The 23,086-nt window shown below is 38.4% G+C and overlaps 1 protein-coding gene across 8 annotated transcripts in view; it reads right to left on the bottom strand.

The window, feature by feature from the left end:
- INPP4B (inositol polyphosphate-4-phosphatase type II B) overlaps positions 1 to 23,086 on the bottom strand; it is an 842,030-nt gene that overhangs the window by 40,453 nt on the left and 778,491 nt on the right. The window lies entirely within an intron of this gene.

Here is a 23,086-nt window from a genome sequence, read left to right as displayed (position 1 = left end):
AGAAACTCAACCTTAAATATCCTGAAATACAACACATTATGTTATATAATACAGCTGTTTCAGATGGAGTTTTTATGCTAAACAGCCCCAAATGCATCCTGTGCATTTTCTTCTTCCTGTACTACACTGACAAATGCATTTGAAAGAAGAAGATTCCTCTTGCTTTATGTGCAAGAAGGAAGAGAGAGACACTAAGATGATATTCACATGGGTTGAACGTGTACGTACCAGGAAGAATCAATCGCATAAGAAGCATAACATCACCAATCAACAAGACTACATGAATAAAACTAAAATATGGATCAGGCCGTAAAAAATGATCTGATAAATACATCTTCGGAAAATGAGATGAGAAACACAGTATGTAGTGAAGCAAACGGACATGCCTGGCACACTGAAACACACCATCTATTGTTACTATACCTACATAATGCATTTAAAGTTATACAAATGATTTATGGAAATGGTTTGGTATTTAAAATGAATGAAACATCTGACATGTCATCCTTGCCAGCCATATGATTCGTTGAACAAAACTCGACTCAGCACCCTTCTGTTAGTTCAGCTCATACACTATGTTTTCTGCTACTCATCTTACTTAGATGAGGCCAAGTCTATCTCCAAGGGACTCCTGATCTCAAAAGAGATCCGTATTTGCAGAGTGACTCTTTGGGAAAGAAAAGATTTTTCTGTGTGAGTGAAAAATGGACTTTTGTAATTGGGCTTAAAAGCAGCTCCAATTGTGGCACGTCTGAAATCTGCCATACTTATATAAGTCGAAAATAAAAGTTCTATGTTATATTTCATCAGTATTCAGAGTTTTCAGAATTTCAATCACACTCAGTTGTCAAGGGGTGGTTTGATCTTTATGAGCTCCTCCACGTTCTGAAGCAGAAAACTGGTTGTCACTCAGTCTTAAGAAGAGTGCCATGGGAACAAGCCTCTGAGCTTCCATAGCCCCCTTTCAACCGGTTGCAGCCCCTGAAAACTTCCTACACAGACATTCTTGATGAGGCATTTGACCACATCACTGGCCAGCAGTGGTCATAATTACTTCCAACATCTATCTGACTTAGTTTAAAGCATCCAATCAATCATGTTGTGCTGTGCTCTGGTGTTTCCTTGTTCTTTGGTAAGACCTAAGGACTGTGGAGCCAGTGACAAAGTGAAATAGCAGCTTCTCTGAATAAAACAAATGGTTTATTGAGCAAAAGGAGAGTTATTCTGGACTTGCATAATTCCTATTGTCAATTGTGTGAGTGAGCTGGTTACTTGTTCAACATTCCGTGGCACTTAGGTAGGAAATACGCGGTAGGTTTTAAAGAATTGATATTTTTGTGATTAAGAAAAGCTTCCTTGCCCAATATTATTTCTCTAGTCTCACTACCATTCCCTCCTGTCCAGTTTTAAGGTGAAAGTTATCTGTAGCAAATCTTAATTTCATTGAAACCTTTTTGCCTCTCCGATCTTCCTTGTTAGGAGAGAAGTATAGTCTCCTAAATCACCTCTCTCTGATCTATCTATCAATCATATTATAAATGTTATATTCTGATTACAAATTTAGGTTAAATATTAAGCACAATCTATCAATATAATAGTATAGAAATACTCTCTCCCACTGGGGCCACCTGTAGATAGGCTCTGGCTGAGGGGTACACTAGTGGCCAAGAAGTAAGTTGAAAGGATTTTGTGACAGTCCTTAATGCAAATACAGGGGACTAATTTATACTAGATTTTTTTTTTAAAACAACTGCCAGAGCACATTTCAAATTTTCCAGTCTGTTTGCTGAATATGCCTAAGAAGTGAAAATTACTAAATTAAAAGGTTGTGGTTTTTTTGTTTTGGTTTGTTTCTGGAAGGATAGTTTTATAATTGAATTACTTTATTGTTTACTGACTTCCTTCTCTGGAGATTAGAATAATACATTAAAAATGCCTCACACTTAATAATTCCATTATTCAGCTCGAATTGAAAGCCACGTGGCCGAGGGGCTAGCACAGAACTTAAGGCTCTAGGCCCCGGACTATGTCGCACTGTGTGCACGGGTGCTCTTCCTTCTTTCTACTAAGAATAGCACAAATGGTCATTTCCTTGTAACCACAAATGAATTTTTAAGCACTCTGCAAGTGTAAACTGCAAAGGATGTGTTAGGTAATGATATTAGTAATTTCCTCACCAGCAGATTATGAAAAAATAACTAATTAGTGGCCGCCTTGCAAGGTGCCCTGACAATCCAGAGTCATTCGTTTTAGCCATCATTAGATCACCATGGAAGCAAATCACCATGTTGCCTCCACTGAAAATGTGACATGATCAGTCATTTAAGGGCAGTTACTAAATCTGTAGGATAGAAAGTGACTTTTTTTTCTTTACAGACCTGTCAAAGCCATCACTTAAAAAACAAGTAAAAAGAAATGTCTCACTTTTAAATACATCACTGCTACATGAGGAGACATTTCCTTAAATAAAACCCAATGTGCATGACTTGATGACATTTGCGTATTTCTCCCTCTTTTCTGTGGGTGACTACAGCTGTATGGTAGATCACAAGTCCCCCACTGCAGGTATCCTCTCAAACCACCCAGACTGCTAAAAACGAAAGTGACATTGGGGAGGGTATGTGCTATGGTGAGCACTGTGAATTGTGTAAGACTGATGAATCACAGACATGTACCTCTGAAACAAATAATACATTATATGTTAAAAAAAGAAGAAGAAGATAGCAGGAAGGAAAGAATGAAGGGGGGGAATCAGAGGGAGAGATGAACCATGAGAGACGATGGACTCTGAGAAACAAACTGAGGGTTCTAGAGGGGAGGGGGGTGGGGGGATGGGTTAGCCTGGTGATGGGTATTAAAGAGGGCACGTTCTGCGTGGAGCACTGGGTGTTATACAAAAACAATGGTGACTAACATAACATAATATAATAAAATCTAAAAAAAAGCGAGAGTCTTCCTATCTTCTGCTGGGTAATCGTTCATGAAGAGTTTTGCTATTTGGTATTTTATTCCTTTAACCATTAGAGCTCTTCCAGCTTCCCCAAAGGAAAATTCCCAATTAAAACCAAATTGAAAAAGATTTACTTCTGACCAGAAAGCTGACTTCCTCCCATGCTAAAATGAGACCATTTCACATTTAATTACATCCAGGTTTGGGGCCGTGGTTACACCAGCTTGAAATCATGTGCTAAGATTTGAAAGCCAATATTTTTACAGAGTTTTCTTTGACTCCACATTCATCTAATAAATCAATCTTAATAGAGCACCAAGTTTCAGGCCCTAGATTGCTGGATCGCATCAAAGTTTAAGCTGGCCAATCTATGTAAAAACGAATATAATGTAGGTCTCGTTTCAATAAGAACTTTGAGACTGGTAGAGAAATCACAGAATCATAGATTCTCAGATGTAAAAGTGACTTTAAAAAATCTACAAGTTGAACTGCACATTTTACAGATGAGAAACTAAACCTGAAGGCCTTGCTGGTGCTTTACAACAGCAATCATGAGGAAAGGGTCCTGAGAACGTAGTTAGCCTGCTTCACAGTTTGCTTACACGGCAGTCTGATAATATAAGGGGAGAAAGACTTCTTGTGTTCAGTTTAGATCAAGGCCCATGAAATTTAAAACTCAAAGTACTCTTAAATGTCAAATTATCTACCAAAGCTTTCCAAAAGTTTAATTTATAACTAGAATATTAAAAGTATATTTCCAGGACTTTAAGAAACTGCACAACTATTTAAATCCAGGGAAAATTTTAATAAAACAATGTCAAAGGTGGGGTAACTTCCAGTGGCCTAGAAGCAAGATTAGCCTTTGTGGCCAGTGGATCCCTGGCCACATTTAAGATGATTTCTTCATTCTAATCGGATTTCAGAATCTAATTCAAAATATATTATGTAGATTATGGGAAAAGCCCCTAAATGAAGAAATTACTCAGAAGATGTAAGATTTTGTCACTGCTTTGAATATCTGGGTCATAGAGTATTTCTAATCATCATGGATAAGTCTGGTATAAAAGAAAGAGCAGTGTTAAGCAAAACACAGTCCCAAAGTAAGCGGGAGTCCTCCCCATAGGACACTGCATGCATTTCTGGACGGGACAGGTCTTGGGAGGAGGGGGACTGCTGTGAACTAGGGGGTACCAGAGCCTAATAACCAGGAAGTAATAGTGAGCTGGGGAGCCTGGCCTATCAGAGAAGACGAAGACGGAAGACGTTGAGAATCAGAAGCACTCCCCTGGCTTAGAGAAGAAGGAAAATCAAGAGGCTGATTTCAGAGAGTCCAAGTTCCTCTAGTATAAAGTCTGGGCTACCTTGGGAAGCAAAGGGAGTGTGTGGAGGTAAAGAAAAAGATCTCCCACGCCTCATGTCCTACCCTGTGAAAGCTGCTTTATAGGTGTTATCTTGTTCATTTCTTACAAACATCCAAGCTGGTCAGTATTATTATCTCCAAGGGCCCAAAAGGGTCACAAACCTTGTTCAAGTGGCAGATAGGGGATTTTTATCCCTGTCTGCCCAGTGGAAAAACCATATTCCTCTCACTTTATGACTGGGCTCCTTTAAGCACAAGGCTTCTTGCTCTGTCTGAAGCTGGCAGGTGTGATTTCTTGCTAGCTGTTACATTAGATTAAGGGACTTCTAAAGTTACTTTCATCTCCACCCTTCTGTGATTCTTTGAGTCTGTTCAAACATAACTGCAATACTCTAGAGATGCATATTTTTTCCTACTAATAGAACAGGTGACAGTTCAATGAGAACTAGTTGAGGTAGGGAGCGAAAATCAAAGAATGCCAAGCATGTTGACACTGTGTTTGGTCTTTGAAGGTGTTCTTACCCATTCTTACCTATTGTTAGAGTTAAAAAAAGGCATGTGACTTATTCGACCATTTTGATTTAATTTCTCCCTGGTACCACTTTTTTACTCTTCTTCCATTTCACTCTTTTAGTTTTATAAAGTACCCAGAAAATAGGAATATCCTCTTGTCAGAAGAAGCAAGGCTCCAAGTAGTGACACTTTCAGATAGTATCTGAACATTGCTTTGAAGAGACAGAAGGTACATATGCCCTCAAAACCAACTCAAGAAAAGATAGGAAAGTGGCTTGGTATCAAGTCTAAACATGTTTTATATATAATTTTTGGGGGCTCGAACTCATGACCCTGAGATCAAGACTTGAGCTGAAATCAAAACCCAGAAGCTTAACTGACTGAGCCACTCAGGCACCCCTATATATATATATAAATTTAAAGAAAAAAAGAAAGGAGGAAGAGAGACATAATGAGTTGAAAGTAGAACTCCTTCCATCAGATGATTATCAGAGGACTGATTCCAGTTTTGATCTTAGAATTTTAGAAAGAAGAATATTTGGATGAGGTCCAGAAAGAAGTATCATAAATGATTAAAGGACTGAAGAAAAAAGCTTATGAGGAGGTGTTTATGGTTAATTTTATTTGGATAAGAGAAGACTAATATGCAATGTGATCGCTATATTTAACTGTATGTAAGACTGTAGTAAAATAATTTTTGAGGTATTATTTTTTGTTCTCTTATATTCTAGGCTGTAGCATAAAGCATTGTCCCAGGAATTTTAGTGGTGCCCGAACTAAGTAGATCTGCCCTTCGTTCATCTCATGACAGAGAAAATGTGAGGTGGTCAATGAGGGGGAAGAGGATCTTTGAGGGTGGGGAGAGGAAAGAGAGGGAGAGGGAGAAGGAAAGGGAAGGGAGAGAGATTCACATAAAGACAGAGAGCAACTGGGAAGAAGACAAAAGGACAAAGTTTGGTGTGGGGGACGTGCGGGGGGTTGGGGGGGTGAAGCCTTGTGCCTTGTTCCGCATGGGTGCCTGGGGACAAAGGACCACCAGAGCGGAAGGGAGGCTGGATGCATCCAGAAAGCTGGCCCTCAGTCCTCAGTCACTGGTCTTGCCAAAGAGTCCCTTGTCTTGAGTTTGGCTCAGATGCAATGAAATAAAGGGGCATGAAGTTACCACAGTGAACAGGAAATGGGCACACCAGTGGCTAATGACTGCTAACAGACAAACCTTCTAGAAGTTTCAGTACAAGATAAGACCTGTGGCAAGAGGAAGGCTCGAAATAAAAGTGACAAACTTTCCATCATCCTGGCTGGACAGGAACCAAAATGGAGAATGACACTTGTTTAAAGAAATTTCTTTAGAAGAAACAAAACAAAATCACATTACATCTTATGTAACTTAGCAGGCAGATAAATAAGGAAATTCTATAAAGAAATAAGTGCACAGGTCTAGATATAAACCCATAACTCATTTTCTATTTCCCATGCAATGTAACTAGCTTTTCTTTGTACTGGAGTGCCAACAAGATGACTTAGCTTTAATTGCTTTGAAGTTAACAGTCAGAAGAAGGGAAACCAGTCCTTAAAAAACATTCTGTAATGTGCTTGTTGCTTTGGTACTTAAAAATATAAACAACCACTGTCTCACTGCTCTAGTTTGCCACTCTCCTGGAGTTTGGGATAATTTTTATCCCCAAGTTAAGAGAAAATTAACATGCCCAAAATAAGACTTCTGATTCCATCCTTGATAAGCACCAGACAGGGAATCATGAGATAAATCCACTGCGAGCTAGCTTCCCTGGTGGAGCTGGGGGCCTGGTAGAGCAGGCAGCCTGACTCCAGGGGTTGCCCCTAAGCTCTCAAATAAAAATCAAAGTCCATATATACCGATAGATTATAGCCTATGTTATTCTGAAAGTCGCCTGGAAAATGTAGCAGGTATTGGTAGCAACGAATAAATATCAAGACTTGTGTAAGAGAAAAGAAAATCAGTTCGGCTCTCTCTTACCTATGTGGTTAAATTTCTAATTTATTCCTTGAAAAGGGAATGTCAACATCTATCCAACAAGATTACTGTGAGATGATGCAAAGGCACTTACACATTCTCAATAGTAAAAATCAGTAGATAAGTAAATTCAAAATTCTGTCTTTCTGCCCTTGCTAAATTTCAGTCTGTGTGCAGACAGTGAGTACCTCGACCAGACGTGCTGCAACTTAGTTCCTGTTCTTTCTCCTCCCCTTCTCGCCAACACTGAGGTGCCCCAGGATTTAGGGCAGTGCTTGACTATAACATCATTTTGTGCTGACAAATCTGATATCTCTCTCTCCTAGTTGAGACTTCTTCTCTGAATTAGACACATAAGAGTGCCTCTTCACTTGGATGCCTAACAGACATTTTAAGGTAATAAAGTGTGGCAGAATATGCCACCCCCAAAATATGCCACATTGGCAAAAGGATTACTTTGAACTAAAGGCACTTAAAAAACAGCACGTGCAAGAGGTGTGGTGTTCTGACTCTTCTTTTCTTCCTGAGAACAGGAATAAAACTCCCGTGAAACGTGAAAGGTGTCCTTCACTTACCAGGAGAAGCAAACATTCTTATTGCCAGAGATGGGAAGTCAATGCTCAATTCTTTCTATAGAGAGAATTCTATGCAACAGACCTAAGTGAAATCACTCTTACCTTCCTTTAACTTACACCCTCCCCCAAATATTTTAGTTGCTTTTCCACAATTCCCTCTTTTTGTTCAGCCTAGTATAAAAACACTTAGGTTTTGACACTTCTTTGGTTCTTCATTGTTTTGGTAAAGATTTCGACATACGTGGGAAATCTGTATGCTTTTCTCCTGTTTGTCTAAGGTCAATTTAATTCTCAGGCCCAGCCAGAGACTCTAAGAGGTTAGAGGAAAAGTTTTGCCTCTCATGGTTTCAAGGCCAAATCTTGAGTCTACCTCTTCTGCCACCATTCCAAATCAGCTCCTCTCTTCCTTCCCAGCACAGGAAAGGATACTCACTTACTCTCAGACATTTATGTTAAGCATCTCAGATCTCCCAGATTCTTCTGCATTCTGTGAAACACTCCACATCCATCCATCAACCAGTCAGACCAGTTCGCACCATCTTCACTGCACAGCCTGACTGATCCACCGTGACCTTGCTCTTGGACTACCAGAAGCAGTTTTCCCGCCTTCACTACTCTGACCCCGCTATTAAGTTTCACTAAATCCCAGTGTATCCATTTAGGCAAACCAAAACCAATGCACTCTTCTAGTTGCTTTCTAAAGACATTTCCTGGAGAACTGTTACGGAATGAAAATTGAGCTGCATCTTAGCTGCCCACAGCTTGTCAAAATAGCAGTGATGCTCATCCACCTGCAGGGAGGTGGAAATATTTTCAGCTGCTCAGCCCCGAGACTGAAGCTCCTGAATCTCAAGGAGGGAGTTCAGCTACATCCTTTTGCTCCACACTCTTTGGGTTTCCTAGGTTTCGATCCCCTCCCACCACTTCCAGTGCCATGGTCAGCTGAATGAATGCTGTTAACCTTTCTCAGAGATGGTGCCCTGCTTTTGGTCTTCCTTGTTGCATCTGAAATGGACAGAGTTGAGTATGAACCAACTCAACATCCTGGTGTCATGCATTCCCAAACATTCACACGAGCCCACTCTTTGAACAGGACCCTCCAAAAGAACCTATTCAGTTTTTGCCCCCAGCACTGTTCGAGTAGTCGTCATCTTCTCTAGAAGGATAGGTTCTCTCTCTTTTCCCACCTTCCAGTCTTTTTCCATTTTTGTTTCCCCATTTTCCCTTTACTCATGCAAACGGTATAAGAGTATGAGGCTACAATTTGTGTTATCCGCTCTTAAAAGTGAAGGCTGATGAAAATCCTAGGAAAGAGAGTAAGATACATTCGGGAATCTCAGAATTCAGTTTTTGGATACAAGTACATGGCTAAAACCAATAGTACTTACCTAACATTGAAAAAGGCAGAGTATAAAATATGAAATACACCAAGGAAGAATAACCTCAAGGTGTAACTAAAAATAGTTTACATATATTATCATTAATACCTGCTACAGAGATCCAAAAGTCAGGGAAAACGTCTTAGCGAAATAGACTTTTGTGATGGACAGTGAAGGCTGAATAGAACTTCAATGGCTAGAAATTAGGTGAGGTTGGGTGAATGTAAATAAGAAGAAAAGGCATGAAAATGAGAATGTCAGGTGGGCTTGGGAATGACCCACAGTCTGCTTTTGTTACAATAATGGGGCAGCAAGGAAATCAATAAAGGCAGGGAAATTGAGTTTAAAAGAAAATTAATTTCTTCTTTCTTGCTTACTTATTTTAGGCATTTGCTAAAATAAACACCTATTTTGCAATAAGGAATTCAGCTACAGTGCTTTAAAAAAAGGTGGGGCTATTTCACAGATGTTTGTGATTGACAGCAAGAACTCAGACCTTACTCTCTAGAAGGTGGGTGGGCTCCTGAGCAGCAGAGTGGTGAGATCAGCGATGTGCTGTGTGGCAGCGTGGGGCAGCAGTAGAAGGATGGCTGGAACCAGGACTGCAGCAGGCATGGGATAAACTAGAGACAAGGAGGAGCCCAGTGGGGAGGCTATTAGAATAGTCAAGGGGAGAAATGATGAGGGCTTGGACTTAGGGGGTAAGGGAAAGGTGAGGAGTTACAGATTCTGAAACAGAAATAATTTAAAAAATAGGGTATATGTTAGGAGTTTAGATAGGGAAAGATCAAGAAGAGGAAGAGTTTAAAAAAAGGTTTTAGGGGAAAATGCATTCTATGTCAATATGTGATATTTGATGTAAGACTTTAGTTAAATATGTATCATGAAAGATCTAGACAGGATGTAGACTACATAGTTCTATACCCTAAGTTTGGAAGTTTCCTGCAAAACATGGGCTAATTAGATGAAGTCACCCATGTGGAGAGTATATGATGTGTAGAGATGAGAATTGAGGACAAAACTCTGGGGAATGACTGCATTTGAAAAGCCCAGGAGAAAGGAGGCAGAGTCGAGAGTGACATAGAAAAGTCACAGATTCAAAGAAAAAAAAAAAAAAGGTGTAATCAATGAGTCAAATCTGCGGCAGGAGCAAGGAGGCTGTAAAGTAAATAAAGGTCACTGGATTCAATGAGTATGTGGCTTGTAGTCTTTGACTTTCAGTAGAATTTTCAGAGCAGAAATTAGTTTACAAACAACGAATGAATGGGTGGTGAAGCAGGGAAGGCAGCATTCTATTCTATTTCAACTACTATGTCCAGAGCCTTGACAGTAAAAGGAAGGAAGTCAGCACAGTCTCAGAGTCAACAGGATTAATGAAACTGCTTTAGGATTTGTGAGGTAGGTATGCTTGGAGGCACAAAGGAAAAAGGAAATAGGGAGATTCAAGAATATAGGCTAGTTGGCTTGTCTTTTTCAGAAAAAAAAAAATAGATGTTTATGGGTTGAAGACTAGCCACAAAATAAGGAGTTTTCATTGTTTATCAAAAAGTCCTAAAAAAATGTCCTCACTCAACTGGGGTCCACTAGCCTCAAAGCGTTCCCTGATTCATCCGAACGTGGAACTTAAGATGAAGGTGTCCAGGTGCCAGAGGAGGGGAATGTGGGGAAGTAACCAAATTAGAAGCTTCATCTCTTTCCATTTTGTGACACAATCAGAATTTTTTGCAATATAGTCTCACTGATTTAGCAAGCAAATAAAGCCAAGATGAAATTTCTAATCATCTAATGATCAACATCACAATAAATTGGAACATCTAAGTTACTGATCATGTGTTTGGAGTAGCATATTTGCATATACTTTTGAAGCTCATTGTCATTTGGTCCCAAGGGTCTACACTTTACATTCACATACAAATTTCAAAACAGCATATATTTCTTCTCAACTGACCCTTTCTTCATAAGGTTATGTGGAGGGAAGTCTCCCAACGATTGTATAAACATAAATACTACCAACCTGAAGCACTTTATCCATACAAATGACTACCAAAATGATTATGCAAGAATGCATTATTCTCCATCTTTTTTAATATCTAATACAGTTAATGACCTTTAGTTATCTAGATTTTGTGTCCTGCATCCGACTCCTGATTCTGGCCATCGGGAAAGCCTTATAACTGGCTTCCTAGAACTTCACTATTTATTCGGGATTGAGAGATGATCTTAAACGTTGTTCAGCCAGCAGTGTCTGGGTGGCTCAGTCGGTTGAGCGTCTGACTCTTGATTTTCGCTCAGTTCATGATCTCGGGGAGGTAAGAGCGAGCTCAGTGTCAGTCTCCATGCTCAGCATGGAGTCTGCTTGAGATTCTCTTTCTCCTTGCCCCACTGCTCCCACCTCACACTCTAAATAAATACATAAATAAATAAATAAAATCTTAAAAAAAGACGTTCAGCTGTTTCTTCTGCTTAATACTGGGTATTTCTTTTCCTTTTTTTTTTTAATGATATTGTCCCAATATAAGCTCTAGTCGCTTGACTAAGGATCTTGATTAACTTCCCTTTTTGATCTGTACCCCTCAGCCCCTCTAAGGATACAGAACACAACTGTAATTGCTTACAGTTAACTTTTTTGATTAAAATAAAAAAATGTGTCAGTAGTTTCATTGTAGTAGAACCAAGAGAATTCTAAGGACACAGCAGGTTTTTTTTTTTTTCCTATCCATTTGGTTCACACTTTGTTGCACTTCAGTCAGAAATCACATTCTGTATCGACTCTCTTCTGTTGAACTAAGACACAAAGACACAGACTTTAGAAAAAGGCTATTTTTTCCCTATTTTTGTCTTGTTTAGGGTCCCTCTAATTTGCTTAAAGCTTTTCCTCAACTCAGATTGTTGGAGCCTAAAGGGACGTTAGAGATCACCTGGTCCAACCCCTTCATTTTTCAGATGGGAAAGCTGAGGCGTCCAGAGAAAGACAAGGATCTCATTAGTAGTCCATGGGGTGTAGAGCTGGGACTGTGTGCAGAACAATTAGATTGATGATATTCTTCAGCTCTCACACAATGAAACAGAACTTCCTCTCAGGCCCCATCCCTAATAGAGAGGAAGGAGCCACTTTCTCACTCCTCGAATTTCGTACATTGTGAGGATATGGTGTCCAGCACATTCCTATACAGAAATGTTCTCAGGGTTGAGAGGGAGTGGAGCCCATATGACTCATCCTGATCTCTCTGTTCCTCAGCAATCCCTATGGCATTTTACTTCCTTTTTCTAGACAATTATGGTGTGGAATTAGCCTTTCTCAATCTATCACTATAGCTGCTAGTGCTCCAACTTACAAAGCATTGAGAATTCCAGGAAAAAAAGAAAATTAATGAATGGGTTCACATAACACTGATTCATAAAATCATCACCTAAGCTCATAGAACGTTAGTAATAAAAGTTACCATTTATTGAATACTAATTATTTTACAAAGGCCCATCCCCTCACCCTAATGATCTTCAACCTTCATACTACTACTGTAAGGGAAGTACAAAGATCCATTTTGCAAAAGGGAAAACTCAGAAATAGCCAAGTTTACATCAGCAAAAGAGGTAGAGATGGAATCTGAATCTCATTCCTTCTGACTCCTAAGTCTGTGCTCTTAATAATTGCTCTACTTTCTTTTCTACATTCTGCACTGGGCAAGAAACTATGGACATCAGAGTATCTGCATACATGGCCTTACAGTCTACGTAGGACAACTCAAAATACTCAGAATAATTAGAGAAAGAGATGTAGTATTTGCCATAAATGAAATAAAAGTTTTCAAATCTAAAGAGTTTTCAGTGTGATCTTCGGCTTAGGGTGACCACACATCCCAGCGTGCCCAGGAGAGCTCTGGTTTCTGCCTATTGCCCCAGCAGGACTCAGGTGGAGGGAAGGCGGGTTAAAGCGTACAGTATTAAAAAGAAAGACAAGAAAAAAGAAGCAAGGATATGTGGTGCTTGCTATGTTTGTGTGCTGTTACCTGTTTGCTGAATAAGCGTGTAGCGGCATGTACTTACATGAGAGAAGGATGGGAGGATGAGCAGGAGAAACAGAGCAGGGTCTGACAAGGAGATGGAATGATACTACAGGATGATATGATTCCACGTAATATATTTGGGTTTTATAAAGACCAGTTTAAAAATACTGCAGGGTAGGGTGCCTGGTGGCTCAGTCAGTTAAGCATCTGACTCTTGATCTCAGCTCAGGTCTTGATTTCAGGGTTGTGAGTTCAAGCCCTGTGTTGGACTCCACGCTGGGTGTGGAGCCTACTTAAAAAAAAAAAAAGATACTCTGCAGGGTAGACTGAAGTGGAAAAATTGGAGGCAGAAAAGCCAGTGAAGAGGATAGATAGTGAAATCATTAAGGTGTGAGGCAAATAGAACAGGATCGGCACGACAGAGAGAACTTGTCATGGCCAAAAGACATGTTGGGGGGAAGAAATGGCAGCGCTCCAGTCAACAGACAAGTAATTAAGACTCACCTGATTGTTTATGACTGCACTGGCCCAACTATTAGGCGCTATGGTAATAGACAGTGAAAGAACAACAGAAATTGCCCTAATGCACTCATGAAGCTTTGGAGCTAAGTAACAGCAAACTGAAATAATGGTACATGCTACCAAAAGGGTTTACAGTAGTTAAAAAAAAAAGTCATGGCAGAAGTGTGTCATACAGCACAGAAAAACATAGGCAACTTAAAAACTGTTGTCATATGCAATTTAACTTCAGCAAAATAGTATCACATCATAATAAATGAATTGTGCTAACTCAGTTTTAGTGTTTTTTTTTTTTATGTAACTTGTCCATTTGTTTTGATTTATAGTTGTTATCAGAGCTAAAGGCATAGGGAATTTCTACCTGGCCTTGTGTTTGGGCATATGTAAGTAAAATTATACTAAAAATAGTTTCTGTCAGAAAGGAAGGTATGCAATAATTATTTCTTCTTAAGGAGATCAATGCAGGATGCAGGTTTGAGAAACCCTGTCTAACACAAGTAAGACGGTTATTTACATCACTGGCTTTGACACAGGAGGTAGTTATCCATCACACACAACCAAACAGTTTAAATGGTCTGGTGGATTGGGAGTCAAACCGAAGGAAAAGGAGGATGATATGGGATTAAAAAGTAACAGTGACAGCTGAGACCACATCAAGAGGTATATATCGTGTATAACAAATTCTGAAGGAGAAACATAAAATGAAGATATGCAAGCAATAAAATCCAACGATACAAGTTATGATTGATACTCAAGACTTGTTACAATAGCTGCACTTGGCTAAAATATGAGTTTTGTGGTGCTGTATATTTCTTTCCAGAAAGGCGAATGTATCAATGGGCAGGAATTAATTTTATGGCCAAAAATATAGATGACAATTGGCAAAATTCATTAAAAGACAAAGTGCCAAGAAATATGAAGACAATCCAGATGCCAGATCTAATTACTCCAAACCACAAATCAATTAGCAAAGGTCCATAGGTCATACCCATGTGAAGTGCCATTGATTTAAAGAGCTGATTTTATGAGTTTCTGTCAGGTGGTAGTGTTGAGCTCTTAAACCACATGGCTAAAATACTTTCGTTCTTTTTTTTTTTTTTTTTAAAGATTTCATTTATTTGAGAGAGTGAGAGCCAGAGTCAGAGTGGGGTGAAGGGCAGAGGGAGAAGCAGACTCCCCGCCAAGCAAGGAGCCCAATGCGGGGCTGGATCCCGGGACTCCAGGATCATGGACCTGAGCCAAAGGCAGATGCTTAACCAACTGAGCCACCCAGGCATCCCGGTTCTTTTAATTCCTTTTTCTAAATAAAAGTCAGTAATTCCTTGAAAACTAGCTTCTAAGAAATTGTTTAGGGGATCACGAAGAACTGACTCTGTGTAAATAAAGTTAATCTAGTAGTGACCTAAGATTCCTACATGCAAGTATGAAGCCAAAATTTATCAGGACACTTATCCTTTTGTTTTAGAGGATTGTATCTTAATGGATTCCATTCTAGTAAATCAAGGATTAGCTGTTAATTCTCATTATCTTAAAATACTTCCCACTGAGAATGATTAATAAAAAGTAAATGGTTGATTAAAAACCCAAATACAGATTATTAGCCCATAGATTCCTATAATTGTATAAAGTATCAGTTTTAAAAAAATTCTCAGCAGATACCATCGTACATAGTATACAGTAATTCTGTATCTAGATATAGCATGGTGTTTATATACTGGAGAGTCAGACAATCCTGGACTTGAATCTGGCTTTGCCTCTTGTTACCTATGTCACCTGGACAAGTTATATAATTTGGCTAAACATTCATTTTTGTCTTCTTTCCAATGGGGATGATAATAGTATTGTTATAGATAGGTTGACATGAACACATATATATATATAAACAGACATGCACACAAATAGTATATTTAGCATGCCTTGCATATCTTGAGTACTCAATAAATGGCAGCTGTTATTACTGGTGTCATGCATACTGAAATACATTGAATAAATGACAATGAAATAATCTACAAGATCTATTAATGGCTAATGAAAAACATACAATGTAACAAAGAATTATCTTTATAAACGTTATAGTCCACAGTAGTGATTTCAAAAAGAGTATTTAACCATTATTTCTAATAATATTTTGTTCTTATGATTTATATATACTAACAATGCACACAAATCCAAATTGGATGGGCTATTGAACAGTATGATACTTTTTAAGCAAAAGATGTTTTACCTGTAGAATATTCCTTTCTTGCTTTTATTAGTACACATTTAATGATGCTTATTTCTCTTACGTTTCTATTCCATGCCTCATATAATCATACATAGCACAAAAGAACTGTCACTCAATCTTATAATTCATCTTAGTCTACCTGAAATAATCATTTAATTCTGATGATGTTTTGTTACAATACTTTCAATCAAAAATCATTACTGTATATAGGGATTTTTGTTCAAATATTTGTACCTTGAATAATTATAAATATTCAATCTCTCACAACTGAGATAATGATAATTAGAGAGGTTTGATGCAAACTAAATCATTAAAATGCATAATAATTTCTAAGGGGAAATGAGTTTGCTCTTTTATTATTAAACTAGCTTATTTACTCCCTAGGAATTACTTATTTAAAATTTATTTCTCCAGAAACTACTACCTGATTACTTAAGTATAACCCATGTTCTTCTATGTCAATAAATACAACCTGGAGCAAATGCATATAGGTAAAAATTAAAACAAGTACATAGGTTTCTTTGTCTTCCCTCTACTCTCCCCTAAGTGGGCACATCTTTGTAAAATAACATTAATTCCCTGAAAAATTCTACAGTCAGGAATACAGTGAATACTTTCATTAAATATTCTTTTTGAATACAATGCCCTTATTTTATCTACTGGCCAAAATTTGCTGTGCTTAAATTGTCCAGTTTGCTAAGACGACTTTCCCATATCGTGTTCCATTAAGTATAGATGAATGTGCAGTGTTAACAAAAGTCAATTTTATTTCTGATGGAATTTTCACAAGACTTCAACATATAAAAGGGTAGGGGCTTTTGGCAGCTGAAAACATGCTATTTCTCGGCTGTAAGCAGTTGTTTCTCAGGTATTCACTTCATGATTATTCATTGAAATGTATACTTAGGTTTTATTCACTGTTTATTACTGATACTATTAATACTTTAACATTATGTCTTATAACATGTATGGTGATATTCTGAGGAGATACAGACTAGAAAAACGTTCTTTTTTTGGGGGGACACTTATTTAACATCGTAAAGGTAACTAGTATTCACAGGAACATGAATTAGGAAATGCTGCCCTACAAGAGCTCAGAAAACAAAGTCACAGGCTAATTAGAAAACGAAACCACTTACTCAAATTAACACCCACACACCAAAGTCATGATGTCTCACAAAGGTAGGTAGAAAATCAGTGCAATCGTCTAAATAATTCTGACATTAGATTAGATGCCATTTTATCTTGATTTTTTAACCTGGATAAAATGTTCCAGTTTTCTTTTCACTTGGTATTGGATGAAATCCAGGGCTGTCTTAAAAACATGTACATCGAGAACCTATCACTAAAGGAAAGCAATGTGGATACTTTAATATTATAAGTAAATATAATACCACTGCTCTCATTTTTCTGTCTTTTTTTTTCCTTTGGATGGTTTTGGTTTAAATAAAGTATGAAATGACATACTATACTGAAATAATATGTTGTTCTGACTTCCTTGGAATCAATGTTCAACTCTTTCTTGCTTTTTTTATTTTTAAAGCTTATTTTTTTTGAGATTTTATTTACTTGTTTGTCAGAGAGAGAAAAAGAGAGAGAGAGTACAAGCAGGGGACCAGCAGGCAGAGGGAGAAGCAGACTCCCCGCTGAGCAGGGAGCTCGATGTGGAATTCGATCCCAGGACTCTGGGATCATGTCCTGAGCCGAAGGCAGATGCTGAACCAACTGAGCCACCCCGGGGTCCCTGTTCAAAGCTTTCTCAATCAAGAATAGACTATTAGGGGCGACTGGGTGGTTCAGTGGGTTCAGCATCCGAATCTTGATTTCAGCTCAGGTCTTGATCTAAGGGTCGTGAGATCGAGCCCCGCATTGGGCTCTGTGCTGGGTACGGATGCTGCTTAAGATTCTCTCTCTCCCTCTGCCCCTCCTCCACTTCTCTTTCTCTCCCTCTCTTAAAAAAAAAAAAAAAAGACTGTTATATCAGACTCCCACCATATTTAAAGTTTTTTCAAGTACTTTATAAAAAAATCCCTCATAACAATTTTTTGTTATTCTCTAGATGTATATTTTGAGAATATGATTTATTAATTTTATTGTGCTAACTAAGCATTGTGTATTCCACTTTGGGGAACATCTGTAGATATAAACAGTCCCAGGAGACAAGACATGTACAAATAACCTATTTTACCCAGAATTTCTGTGAGTGCTATATAATCATTTTAGAGCTTCTAAATAAGCATGGAAACTCTACTGGTAAGATTTAAACACAGTTGTTAGGAAGAAAGGCTCCTTTCAGGGAAGAGTATTAATAAAGGAGGGCTCTGGCAAACGGGGACCATTCGGTACAAAGAAAGAGCCTCAGCGGAGGTGTTGAGGGAAACAGGTTCTGGGCTTGGTGCTCTGACAAGCCGATGGTGTGTATTGCGACGTAACTAAACTTAACTGAAGAGTTATTTGAGAGAATTGGCCTAGATACCCTCTAAGCCTAAAACCTAAGCTACCTCAACTTTTCCATCATTTACTGTAAAATTCTAATTCTGAATTTCTAGCTCTTCACTGTTCACCATGTACCAGGCATTGCATTAAATGCTAAAAAGATGAGTATTGTTTCAGCCTTCAGGGTTCCAAGACTAGAGGGAAAAAGGATATCTAAATCAATACTGATACGGAGATCTTACAATGAATGTCGATACAGTAACACTCAAGCATAGAGAAAGGAACAATGAAGCATCACACAAGAAGTATCATCCAAGGTAGATGCTATAATATGTGGCAGTTTAATAGGCAGAGGAAGTAGGAGGATGTAGAAGCACAGCAGAGACAGATGGTGTGTGCACAGGACAGTGTCCTCAAGGACCTGGGGATTGGTGGGGAGGAAAAGGGCTGCAGAGAGAGAAGAGGCCAGGGGGGCAATGGTCAGGGGACAGACCACTGAAAAGTTCCTAAGCAAGTAGGGGACTGACCAGATGTCTGTTTTTTTCTTTTCTTTCTTTTCTTTTCTTTCTTTTTTCTTTCTTTCTCTCTCTCTCTTTCTTTCTTTCATTTTTTAACGATTTTATTTATTTGAGAGAGAGAGAGACCACAAACAACGGGGGGAGGGGGGCAGAGGGAGAGGGAGAAGCAGACTCCCTACTCAGGGCTGGATCCGAGGGCCCTGGGATCATGACCTGAGTGGAAGGCAGACACCTAGCTGACTGAGCCACCCAGGCACCCTGGATTTCTGTTTTGAAACATGAATTTTGGCAGCTACTCAGAGGGTGAGCTTCCAGAAAGCAGTAAGGAGAAGGAATCTGGTGAGAAATGGTAATGCTTAATCTCAGGCAGACACTATGTGGATGCTGACATTCTGTGTTAATAACAGAAAGAAAATCGGTCCATTTCTAGTGACACTGGGGCCAGTGCTGGTATTTTGTTAGGAAAAATGAGAAATCTTGCCTTGTATTCTTTGTCCTAATAGCAGACCACCACATCCTCACATAAATAAAAGTTACAATTGTACTTGCAGTCATGGCCTAGCTTTTCAAAAAATACTGTAGATAGGCTTGAGCATTTAACTCAGAATTTACTTGAATCCCTCAATTTCTTTTCCAGGAATCATGGAAGAGATAACCATCTCTAGAAAATTGTGGGAGGGCAGTGAGTTACTAACTGCCAACCTCTCTACCAGAGAGCAAGAATATTACAACAAGAATCCAAATGCAGGTCTTTCTTGTGTCAATTTTCACCTCTGACTTAGGCTTCAACAACCATTCTCTCATTCCCTTGAGGCTTAACTTATTCCTACTTGAATTCTGGCCTATAAAATGTGTAAGTAGGCACAATCATTCACTCATGTCCACAGAATGTAATTTCCTACTTTAGTAATACAATACTAAATGATGCCTAGGATAGCCATCTGAAGCAGGGTGTCTTCCTAAAAGCCTAAATGGTTTTAGGGAGTTATTTGGACACTGGAGCCATCTGTTCTTTTTCTTAGAAATATTTTATCATTTTAATCAACATATCACTAAATGTATTTAGTGATATATTATCATATATCATCCATCTCTGCCTTCATGTATTTTCTTCAGATAACCTTGCTAAACATTTCTATGCATCAATTTATAAATTTCTAATGGAAATGTTGTTCTATAGGTCATTAAAAAAATCCTCCGGTCATGCTCTATGTTGTTCTATTATGCTCTGTTACATGTAAATAAAATACACCAAAACCTGGCTGACTTTCCCCATGGACATTATTCAATGTAATAATATGCTAAGCCGTACACTCTGTTTTTCATCTGTTTCTGTAAAAGCGAATGTCCTCAGAACAGTGTCAGGAAACGCCACTACTGTATCTGAACACTTTTATATGCATGCATGAGATGATCACTGCTGCTGGTTCAAGTTCATTACAGCCTCATTTCAAATTCCATCTGGGAATTAAACTTAAATTGACACTGAAATGGGTTTTGTTATCCCTACTGTGCTGCTTAGGGAAGAGAACTCACGATGATAGGGAGAGCGATTGTCTCTGGGGCGGGAAACACAGAGTTTGGGATAGTTCACAACACACATACAAACGGTAATCTAAAACTCAGATACTTCCACAGACAGGCCAGAAAGTCATTTTTTTTTCTTTCATTGAGAACTGACTTAATCGTGAGTGTCTGCTTGCCTGGATTAAGGATTTGCAACATTTGTTTTAATATTTTCCGATCCATTACTAAAACTAGTGCTGTGATTATAAGAGGCTGGATAATCACTAAGGATCCTCAATCATACTTAAATATATCCACAGTCAGATAATGACATTGTTGGGCATGAAGTATTTAGGAGATGGAGATAATACTATACCTAAGGGATGCCATCTTTATTATTTATTGTCTGTAAAACGAGAATAGATGAAGGTCTCTAAACCTGTGTTGCCTTATTTAGAACAATCTGTTCTACTGAACTTGAACGGGTATTTCAAAGTCAGCTAATTTTAACCATAGTCATTAGCTAAAGATAGCCTACTAAGCATTTTATGACATAAGAGTGACCAAGTGTGTGTGCATGTGTGTGTGCATGAATCTATTCACTAGTGTGAACCTTCTAGATTTTTTATTTTGCCTCATTAATTCAAAAAATAGTTCTTGTGGGCCTACTCTGTGTATTTATAATTGCAAGTCACAGGAACCATGGGGCTAATGATACTGCATTCATTTTCAAAAGCACAGTGCGTTAAAGTTGGTTTGATGGTTAAATAGACCACTGTTAATATTGACAATCACTGATTCCTAAGGCAAACTTAAAAGGGGATTCAAATTCTGCAAACCTCTTTAACATCCAGCATGAAAAACGTGACTCTGAGGTAGAGATGGACTCTGGATTTTACATTCAGAAGAGGCCATGGTAAATACAACTGTCAACCCCACATTCGTAAAATAAAGCAGGTCTTTGTCAAGTAGGAGAGTTATTTTCTATCCTTTCTCTGAATCTTATATGTGTGTGCGTGTGTGTGTGTGTATTTGTTTTAAGGCTAGATGAGATAAAGCCCATTAAATTCTTTAAAAGAGTACAAAAAGGGAATTACAGAGGTATCTGAGTTAACCAAAGGAACACATTATATTCTGGGTCATCAGGATTAGCAATAAAGTGGTCATTTCAAGTCATAAGTGTTATAAATAGTATTTGTTCAAGGTTGTATAAATCTAATTTTCTTTTTTTCAAGATTTATTTATTTTTTTTAGAGAGAGAAAGAGAGAGAGAGTGTGTGTGGGGGGGGGGGTTGGGGCAGAAGGAGAGGAGGAGAGAGAGAGAAGCAGAAATCAAGAGTCCTACGCTCAACCGACTGACCCACCCAGGTGCCCCTAAATCTAATTTTCTACAAATGTTTCTTTTTTATTCAAAGTTTCATTCTATGCGAAGTCATGTGAATCCTTTAACAACAACAACAAAAGCAATTAGTAGTTTATGAATAGTTTGAGTTGGAAATGCTTTCTTTTAAATGAGAGAGACTTAAACTATTAACAGTGCTACCTAAGTAAATTTGGCTTACAAAAAAAAAAATCAACCTATAGAAGATAAACTGTTAAATGGTATCTCCCTTTTCCAAAATGCTAGACTTTCAGAGACACCTTTGAATAGGAAATGAGATGCAATGGTTTATGGCACAGAGACTATATAAAAAGAACAAGATGCTGGGTACCTGTACAAATTTAATCTAAGGAAGGAAGTGATAGGGAGATGGAGAAAGTCAGCCTCAAGGACTTTTGATTCCCAGGACGATCTACGCTTCAGGTCCCAGAAAGAAGCTATCATTGGATGTTTTGGTCAGTAACAAAGTGCCAAAGATGACTGGAAGCCACTTAGTCCAAAGACACACAAACATCTTACAGGGAAATGAAGAGCCTCAAGTACTAAATTGGCAAATCTAAAACTGCAGAGGGTTGGTATCATTAATATATTATGTCCGAGGTTGTAACAGGATACACTGATGAAGGCAGAAGTCCACCGTCCTCTAGCCTCCTCTGGAAATCCGAATAATATTAGTGACAAGAGGAAATTAAAGACATGAGTCAACTTTGTGCTGTATTTTGCAACCGAAATACCCCTTTTTGTCCTATTCTGGTTACTTGGGAGCCCTGAAGGCTCTGTTCAGACAATTTTCTCACCTCTCACTTGTCAACCACACAAATGATCAAGAGCTGAAAAATACTAACAAGTTTTTCTCTTAAAGTTTATTATGTTCTGTGATATCAGGGTACCCGTATTCCAGACTGACAGGCACCATGGAAATAACTAATTACAGATGGAAAACTATAAATACATCATCGCATAACAAACCAACAATTACAAAATACAGCACATTTCACAGGAACTTTTGTAATGATAAAAATATTCCATTTTGTTATGAGGATGTTAAAAACCAGCCATAAGATCTTTCTATCTGCATTATTTTTATCTGTTTGCCTTATTCTAAAGTTACAGAAAATCGGGGTGCCTTGGTTGGTTAAGCCTGGGACTCTTAATTTCAGGTCAGGTCATGATCTCAGAGTCCTGGGATGGAGCCCTGCTTCGGGCTCCCCACTTAGTGTGGAGTCTGCTTGTCTCTCTCCCTCTGCCCCTCCCCCTGCTCACGCCATCTCTCTTGCTATAAAATAAGTAAATAAATCTTCAAAAAATGTAAAAAAAATAAAGTTACAGAAAATTTATCTATAGTCAAATTCTTCATTGGCTGCCACTTACACAATCTTTATTATTCTTCCTTTCCAATATTGGCTAGTGATCAAAGATGAGAACTAAAGCAAAGGTTTTTTCAAGTAACTGGCCACGTTTCTCTATTTCCGCTTAAGATTCAAAAAAGATAAAGTCTCAATAGCTATTCCAGAAATAAAAGACAATTTGACACATGCAATTTCAGTGCTGGACTTGATATTAAGAGGTCAGTGTTTACTGACATGAACATTAGCAAAGCCTCCTAAGCCAAACCAGAAATAAATTTGCCTGGGTATACAGATAATGGAAATTCTTCCCTAGCCACAGGCAAGAAAAATGAAGGCATAAAATCCGGAACTGGTAATATTCCACTACCAATGCTTATAT

Source organism: Eumetopias jubatus, unplaced genomic scaffold (genome assembly GCF_037043125.1).
Source record: "Eumetopias jubatus isolate StellerSeaLion01/CBP00866 unplaced genomic scaffold, mEumJub1_p1.0 scaffold_2, whole genome shotgun sequence".
Classification (NCBI taxonomy): Eukaryota; Metazoa; Chordata; class Mammalia; order Carnivora; family Otariidae; genus Eumetopias; species Eumetopias jubatus.
Note: the sequence above shows the minus strand (reverse complement) of the source record. Positions and strands in the feature narration are given on the sequence as shown.